We start from the raw sequence: 9,246 nt of genomic DNA on the forward strand, positions 1-9,246 counted from the left end.
AAATTCCTGAAATTTATAAAAGATGTCCAGGCATGGGAGACATCTAGTGATCTGTGGCGAGGTGTGAATGGACAGACATAAGAGAGAAAACAGTAGAAAATTGAAATATCTTAAGGGCCTATCGAAGCCTTCCTAATACTATCACTCCCAATCTACCATAAGCCTAGACATCTTGGTGGTTTGTTTGGTTGTTGGCCTTCATTCTTGAAAAGGACCAAAATCAGAACACTATGTTGGACTCAAGGTAAGGTGTGTCCAGTGCAGGTGATCAGACCAATATGAGCTTGGATGACTACAGGTCAGGCACAGATAGTCCATATGAGCATTTGCAGTGGAGATGTTTAAATTTGCACCTTCCAACTTTCTTTTGAGCTACTGCAGTTCTGCTTAGTTCATAGAGCACAAAACCTTTTTTTGATGAGGGCATGCCATGCTAAGAAGTTTTTTGCCAGTGTCTCCCAGTTCACATAATCAATTCCGAAGTAGTCCAAAATAATTGGACTGCTACTGGGGGGTTTCACTTCTTCTGACCACCACACAAGGTCTTGCCTTGTGTGAATTTTCCATAAAATAATCTTTCAGGCAAATGTACTTTTGGCATTAAACAACATGGCCAGCCCATCAGACTTGTGCAGAGCTGGAATGCTTGGCTGTTCAGTTTGAGAAAGGACTTCAGTGTTTGATACTTTATCCCGCCAGAGGATCTTCAGAATCTTCCTAAGACAATTTAAACAGAAGCAATTCAATTTCCTGGCATAACGTTGGAAGCCTGTCCAGATTTCACAGGCATCCAACAATGAGGTCAGGAGAACAGCTCTGTAGACCTTCCATTTGGTAAGCAGTCAAGTACTTCTTCTCTCCCACACCTTGATAACTAAATCAGGGAGAATGAAAACAAAGAAAGAAAACTATCGGAAAATGTCTCCAGTAAATAGCAGTCCAATTATTTTTTTTTATTTTTATAGGGTGTTTATTTTTTCCACTTAATGGTATTTTATTTTTTTCCAATCACATGTAAAGATAGCTTTCAACATTCATTTTTATAAGATTTTGAGTTCCAAATTTTCCCCTCCCTCTCCTCCCCCCTTCCCAAGACAGCAAATGATCTGATATAGGTTATACATGTACAATCGTGTTAAACATATTTCCACATTAGTCATGTTGTGCAAGAAGAATCAGAACAAATGGGAAAAACCATGAGTAAGAAAAAACAAAACAACAAACAAAGTGAAAATACTGTGTTTCAAAATGCATTTAGACCTCATAGTTCTTTCTCTGGATGTGGATAACATTTTCTATCATGAGTCTTCGAATTATCTTAGATCATTTTACTGCTGAGAAGAGCTAGGTCTACCATAGTTGCTCAACACACAATGTTTGTTACTGTGTATAATATTCTCTTGGTTTTGCTCATTTCACTCAGCATCAGTTCATGTAAGTCTTTCCAGGTTTTTCTGAAATCTCCCTGCTCATCACTTCTCGAGGAACAATAGTATTCCATTATATTCATATACCACAAATTGTTAAGCCATTCCCCAATTAATGGGCATTCCCTCAATTTCTGATTCTTTGCCACCAGAAAAACAGCTGCTATAGATATTTTTGTACATGTGGGTCCTTTTCCCTTTTTCATGATCTCTGTGATACAGACCTAGTAGAGGTATTGCTGGACCAAAGGGTATGCACAGTTTTACTGTCCTTTGGGCAGAGTTCTAAATTGCTTTACAGAATGGTTGCATCAGTTTACAACTCCACCAACAATGCATCAGTGCCTCAATTTTCCCACATCTTCTCCAACATTTGTCATTTTCCTTTTTTGACATATTAGTTAATCTGATGGGTGTGAGGGGGTACTTCACTTCTATTTCTCTAATCAATAGTGACTTAGAGCATTTTTTCATATGGTAGCTTTAATTTCTTCCTCTAAAAATTGCCTGTTCATATCCTTTGACCATTGATCAATTGGGGAATGACTTGTATTCTGGTAAATTTGACTCAGTTCTCTATATAATTGAGAAATGAGGCCTTTATCAGAAACATTGGTTATAAAAATTATTTCCCAGCTTTCTGCTTTCCTTCTCATCTTGGTTACATTAGTTTTGTTTGTGCAAACCCTTTTCAATTTAATTTAATCAAAATTACCCATTTTGCATTTCAAAATGTTCTCTATCTCTTCTTTGGTCATAAATTCTTCCCTTTTCCATGATAGGACAGGTAAACTATTCCTTGTTCTCCTAATTTTGGTGTAAAAAATTTAAATAAGATTTTAGCAAAGAAACTATAGCAACACAACACAAAGATTATACATTATTTCAAGGTTGGATTTGTACCCGTTATGCAAGGTTTGGTTCAATGTTAAGAAAATTGAACATAATGACAATATTAATAAGAAAACCCATGATTGTATCAACAGCTTTTCTATTAACAACAACAAAAACACTAGAAAACATAGAAATGAATGGACTTTTCCTTTATATGGTAAATGATATCTATCTAAATCCAACAGCTAGCATTATATGTAATGGGGATAAACTAGAGTCCTTTACAATATGATGGCGATGAAGTGAAAATATTCACTGGCATTTGATATAGCAATCTAGTTGCTATATTTAGTGGCACTAGCAACAAAGTAAAAAAGAAAAGAAATTGAGGGAATCAGTATAGACAAAGAAGAAACAAAATTATCTCTTTTGCAGATGATACAATTAGAGAATTCTAGAGTCAACTAAAAAGTAAAAAACTTCAGCTAAGTTGTAGGATGTAAAATAAATTTATAAACCATTAGCTTTTTCCATATTACCAATTAAACCCATTAGGAGGAGATTAAAAGAGAAATTACATTTGAAAAAAAAACTGTGCTAAGTGTTAAGGATGAAAAGAGTTGTCAAAGAATTCAGAATCTTACAAAGGAGAGAACATGGTAACAAATGTTTGTTGTTCTTTGGTTATTTTTCAGTCATATCTGATTCTATGTGACCTCAGGGTTTTCTTGAAGGAAATGTCTGGAAGGTGCCTATTGTAGATGGCCTTCTGATGGGAGTAGTTCAAACAAAGAGAGAAGGACCTCTACCATCATCAGTAAAGGACAGAATTCCAATGTTTTATTTTCCTAGAGGATGTCCAAAAGAAAAAAGTGAATATAAATGCCATAATTACCAAGATGGAGAAGACTTTTTCTCAGTTTTTAAATGAGAGAGCCACTTTAGAAGATATGGGTAAAGTTGTAAAGGCCTGTGGATATCTGCTTTACTGTGAAGGATTATTGTTCTATGCTACTAGGGGAAAGTGAACTGGATATGTGTCCATTCATAAGTTTATTGCAATGTAGAGAAAAATTCTTCAGAACTGCCATGATGCTGGTGCAAAGTTCACTCATCTTTTAACGAATCCTGGGTGCAACTATTTGGTATAGGAAGACTTCATTTCATTTTTTGGGAGGACGGGATGTGAGGCAGTTAGGGTTAAGTGACTTTCCAAAGGTCACACATCTAGTAAGTGTCAAGTGTTTCAGGCCAGATTTGAACTCAGTGCTCTCCTGACTCCACGGCTGGTGCTCTATTCACTGTACCACCTAGCTGCCCTGACTTCATTCCATTTTTATAAGATATAGTGAATAGTCATCCTGGTTTGCCATTTTTAAAGGAAGCATCTGAATTTCGTTCTCAGTATATTACCACAGTCACACAACAGATTTTTAATACAGTAAATAGGTCCTGGTCTGGGAGAATCACTTTGTTGCATTATTGGAAAAGGAAGCTGATATTAACCAGTTGACAGAGTACTTCTCTTCTGAACATTTTATGTCATTTATTGTAAATTATGGGAACTAGACATTGACCATGATCTCTTTATGGATCCAAAAGACTTAGATTGACATGACGACCACACTATATCTGGTAGGATGATTGAGAGAATATTCTTAGGAGCTGTGATAAGGGGCAGAAAGATACAGAAGGAAGGGTAAACAAACTATGCTAATTTTGTCTGGTTTTTGATGTCTGAAGAAGACAAAACAAACTCAAACCAATGTTGAATATTGATTTCACTGCATTGATCTTGATGGAGACAGAGCATAATCAATGTATGAGCTGGAATATTTCTGTAAGGAACAGTACCCAAAACTGGATAATATGGCTATTGAGTCTCTACCATTTTAAGATTTTCTTTGTCAGGTGTTAGATCTTGTGAAACCACAGTGTGAAGGAAGGATTACTCTCCATGATTTAAAGAAATGCAAATTAGCAAATTTTTTGATACATTTTTCAACATTAAGAAATATCTTGACCATGAACAGAAAGATCAGATTTCTGCAATTAGGTATCCTGAAAGTGAAAGCCAACAGCTCTCTGACCTAGAGAAATATGCTGCTGAAGAATATAATGTTTGAGAGGCTGAAGAAGCAGCTGGTGACCAATGGAATGATGGTCATGAAGCAAAATTGAATCCTCTAGATCAGAAGGCCAGTGCACTAAAATTTCACTTGGATAAAAGACCTTGCTTTGAAATGTCTTTGCCTGTGGGTGGTGTAGATTTCGATGAGTATGACGATGATATGGAGATATTCTGATTATAACCCAACACAAAAAAGCTGTAGCAGGCTTGCTACAACAGAAATTATCAGTGGCTTTGTTTCCAGATACTACCATTTTTTGTGGCACAAAATATTATTTAAATACCTTTTATAGAAAATGAAGTACATTTTTATGGAATGATAATTTTGTATTTATCCAATATTCAAGTTGGTAAAATAGATATTTATTTATAGATGGGGCATATTTCCTTAATTGAAATGATTTTGTGTTCTCTAAAGCCTCTGCTATCTTACAAGGTAAGTATGTGCAGTTCTTTGCAGTTAATACATAGTACACTGACACCCTAAGGCTGTGAAAAACTACCCATGACCCAGGAGTAAGGGGCTCCTTATTGAGGATCCCTATTGCTTTTGATCCTAAAAGGGAAAAATAAATAACACCTTATACACCTGGGAAAAAGAAAAAGTATGGTGGTAGTTTTATTTTTTAAAAGCTGTCATTGATATGCTTTAATTTGAAAATTAAGTATCCTGGCACATACAGGAAAAATTTTAAGTTTTTAAAAAGTGGTTCTCCCCACCTGTTTATTGAGTTCCATAAATCAGGTTTACCTGATTGATGTATATCATAAAAGTACTCCTTAACATTTGAAGTTGGTTAGTATTTATGCCTGATATTCTAGCGGGATGTTTTTACTCTCTAGAGAAGGGCTTTTATTCTGGGCTTTTTAAAAACATGTTAATGTTTCTTGATCTGTGATATGCACTAATATGTTGTGGCACTTAAGGCTTCTGTTTCTTCCTCTTTGATAGGTTGGTTATTGACACATTCCATAAATATATAAACAAAAGTGTCATAACAGCTTAAAATTCTGCCACCCAACCTGCCTATCTCTATAGCAAGAGAACGTGTAATGGATGAGAGATTTTTGCTTCAGTTTCATAAATCATAAGGTTGTAGTGCCTTGAAATGTACATAACAGTATGCAAAGAATTTGGGTATTGGATGTGTTCAACAAATTTATTTGAATGTTTTCATGTAAAATGTACAAAAAGATGCAAAATTCCTTTTGTTTGCTGTGTAAATAAGTTTAAAAATGTTTAAAATTCATGTTTATATTTTCAAATAAAGCACTTAAAGATTTAAAAAAAATTTTGTGATGACTACCATAGCTGGAATTAGGCATTCTGATGCTGAGGGTAAATCGATCTGATGATTTGGGGATGATGGACCAGTTGGCCCTGTTCGGATGTTGTCTTTCTGGAGGAGTAGCAAATCATCCCCCAAAGAGTCTGTCTGCACCCTAGAGACCTCTGACTTGCCAGTCTCTAAGAGTGAACAGAAGCTACAAGTAGGTGAGTATGTCAAGAGTGGAGTGAAGGCACTGGGAAGGAGGTACAAAAACGACAGAACCCTTGCCACCAGGCAGGAGTTCTCAACCAGTTTTTGTGTGTCATGGAACCCTTCAGCTGAATCTGATGGCCTCCTCAGAATAATGTACTTAAACGTGTAAGATAAAATAAAATCTAAAAATGTACAGAATAAAAATGTATGAAATAAAATAAGATTATAAATAAAATCAATTATTTTGAAATAGTTATAAAAATATGTGTATTTTACAATACTTGTTCACTGACCTGAAGTTAAGAACTCCTCGTCTAGTAAGTAATGGCCTAGCATGAGGTGATGTTTGAGGGATCATGCTCTGATACAGGGGCCAAGCTGAGGGGGAAAGGAGGACTTTAAGGCACAAGGATAGCGGGATGGAGTATACCTTCCTCAAGGTCAGTACCTTGAGATAAAGTCCCCTACATCCCACTTTATTTACATCTCTGTTGTCTACTACTGATATCATAATAACAGATAACATTTATATAGAGCTTGCTAGGTGCCAGGCATTGTGCTGAGCTCCTTAAAATTATTATCTTAATTAATCCTGACAATAACCCTGAGAGGTGGGTGTCACTATTTTACAGTTAGGGAAACTGAGGTATTTAGCAGGTAAATGACTAGTCCAAGGTCATATAGCTAATAAGTCTCTGAGGGAAAATTTGAATGCAGGTCTTTCTGACTAGACCCAGTGACTAGACCTAGCTGACCAGCCTAGTGTTCTAGACCTAGTGTTCTAATTAGCTGACTTCTATAAGTAACATCAGGCTGATTGAATCTTCTGTTTACAGATCAGTTCTAATCCAATTCTAATAATATTACAAAGAGCTTAGCAAGGAGGCTGTGATTATTTGCTTGTTCACTAAGTATGGTATAATTGGAATCAGCTCTGGATGCTGTAACTCACCTTCTAAGATGGTTCTCTATTTTCCCTATATTTACATAAGCCAGAATTCTGAGAGATTATTTTGGCTAATCACAGTTTTACTTAAAAATAAGGCATTTGAAAAAAACTCACTGTGTTAATGTCAGTAAATGTTTCTGACTTCGCTGAAACTATTCAACTATTTTTAAAACTGGTATCACAACACATAGTGTGCCTCAAAACTGCTAGCAGTAAATTCAGATTGCAAACAGCTACTGTCATCTTTGCATTTCTTCTTCTGTTTGGGCTTGGGGATTGCAAAGAGAGTTAGAGTAGAAATAGATTCCGAATAGAGTCCAAATAGAATTGGGAAGGATCTTAGAAGCCATTTAGTTTGACTACATTGTGATTTAAAGCAAGCCTCTTCACTTTTCATTTTCCTTATCTGTAAAATGGGAGGCACATCATGATCTCCAGAAATTCATCATTCTTCGAGATGGACTCAGCACTGTAACTCACACGTTCCCACACTTAGCACCCCAGCTGGAGGACTCTCTCCACAGCCCATCTCCACTGCTCCTCAGCTTATTTTTATGTGCTCATGTGCAGTGGCTGCCTTTTGTCTTTCTTTGTATCCCCAACACTTAGCACAGTGCCTTGCACTTAGTAAGTATTTAATAATAAATGTTTATTGACCTCTGATTCTGGAAAGAGGAATGACTTTGAAGTCATGAAAACCTGGATTCAGGCTCTGCCACTGACATACACTGGCTATCTGATCATGGGCAAGTCAGTCAATCTTTGAGAGCCCCAGATCACTCGCTAAGATTACCAGTTGCTGACCTACATTCTGTGTCCAGAAGTGGACACAATCTGGCAGATGTGGTTCATTACCTTCCCTCACCAGCATGGCATAGTAACAAGAGGGTTATACAGGAAGTAGAGAAGAACAGGATTCAAATCCCATCTCAAAGGCTTCCTAGCTCTATAACCCTTGGCACTTTAAGGTCACTTAACCCTCTTTCTGATCGAGGTCTGTGATCCTACTGAAGCAATCTAAGATTATATTGGAAGAAGCTAAGTGGTACAGTGTATGGAGTGCCGGGCCTTGAGACAGGAAGACCTGAGTTCAAATCTGGCCTCAGACACTTACTAGCTCTGTGACCCTGGGCAAGTCACTTAATCCTGCTTGCCTCAATTTCATCACCTATAAAATGAGCTAGAGAAGGAAATGGCAAACTGCTCCAGTATCTTTGCCAAGAAAACCCCAAATAGGGTCACGAAGAGTTAGACAAAACTGAAATGACTAAACAACAAAATTATATTATCTCTTCAGGCTGCTACATCACACCCTTGTCTTCTATCAAATTTTCCATATACTCAAACTCATTCTTTTCCTAAGGTTTACTTCCTAGCCATATCACTCCTATTCCATTTTAGTACAACTGAATTTTTTAATGAAGTCACAAGGCTCTATCTTTACCACCATTACATTCCATTTTATTAATTTCAGCACACCACTCTAGCTTGGTGTAATATTTTTAGAGCTCAGTTCCACCGTCCAGTCTATTTAGCAATCCCTCATGGAGGAAGAGACTTCATGTCTTCTGTAAATTTGATAAGGATACCAGCTATATCTATGTCCATGTCATTGATAAAGATGTTAAACAGAACTAGGTCAAAAAACAGCTCTGAGGCTCTCTATACAGCTTCCCCTCCAGACTGACACTGATCCATTAATCAACATATCCTGGCTTTATTCAGTCAACTGATTCTGAATCCACTGAACTGTACATAATCTAGTCTGGTGCTGGGCCTGGAGTCAGCTTCCTGAATCCAAATCTGGCCTCAGACACTTACTGGCTGGGTGACCCTGGGCAAGTCACTTCATCCTGCTTGCCTCAGTTTCCTTATCTGTAACATGAACTGGAGAAGGAAATGGCAAGCCACTCTAGTGTTTTTACCAAGAAAACCCCAAATGAGGTCATGGAGAGCTGGACAGAAATAAAAATTTCTAGACTACAGCGCCTGTTAATGATTCAGGGATAAAGTGGAATGGAGATTGAGTCAGGTCCCTGGGCTGCAATCCTGCATCATAAGAACAACCACAGTTCCATTTTCAAGATCAGAAAAATGAGGAGGGTAAATTCTACATAAGGGAGAGTCTTAGTGCTATGTACAATGTTCTGCTCTGTTCTGTAATATATATGGAAATGTACATTTTATTTAGTCTTTATTAGGCTCAGAAGAAAAATAAAATGAGGGGCTTGAATTTGATTTCTGAGATATATCTATGATCTTTATCTTCTTCCTATTTTATAGACAGTGAGCAATTAGATTAAGTAATTTAAGTTCCCTTTCATTCTGGGATTTCATCCACAAGTCATACTATTCATACTTAAAGCACTTTTATGTCCCAGATTTTTAAGGGCAGACCTGATTTCAAGAAAATCAAGTGTT

General features: G+C 36.9%; 1 pseudogene; it reads left to right on the plus strand.

The window, feature by feature from the left end:
* Positions 1-3,033: 3,033 nt before the first annotated feature.
* On the plus strand, positions 3,034-4,567 carry LOC118841384 (annotated as a pseudogene).
* The last annotated feature ends 4,679 nt before the right edge of the window (positions 4,568-9,246 follow it).

The sequence above is a fragment of the Trichosurus vulpecula genome, chromosome 1, assembly GCF_011100635.1.
Source record: "Trichosurus vulpecula isolate mTriVul1 chromosome 1, mTriVul1.pri, whole genome shotgun sequence".
NCBI lineage: Eukaryota > Metazoa > Chordata > Mammalia > Diprotodontia > Phalangeridae > Trichosurus > Trichosurus vulpecula.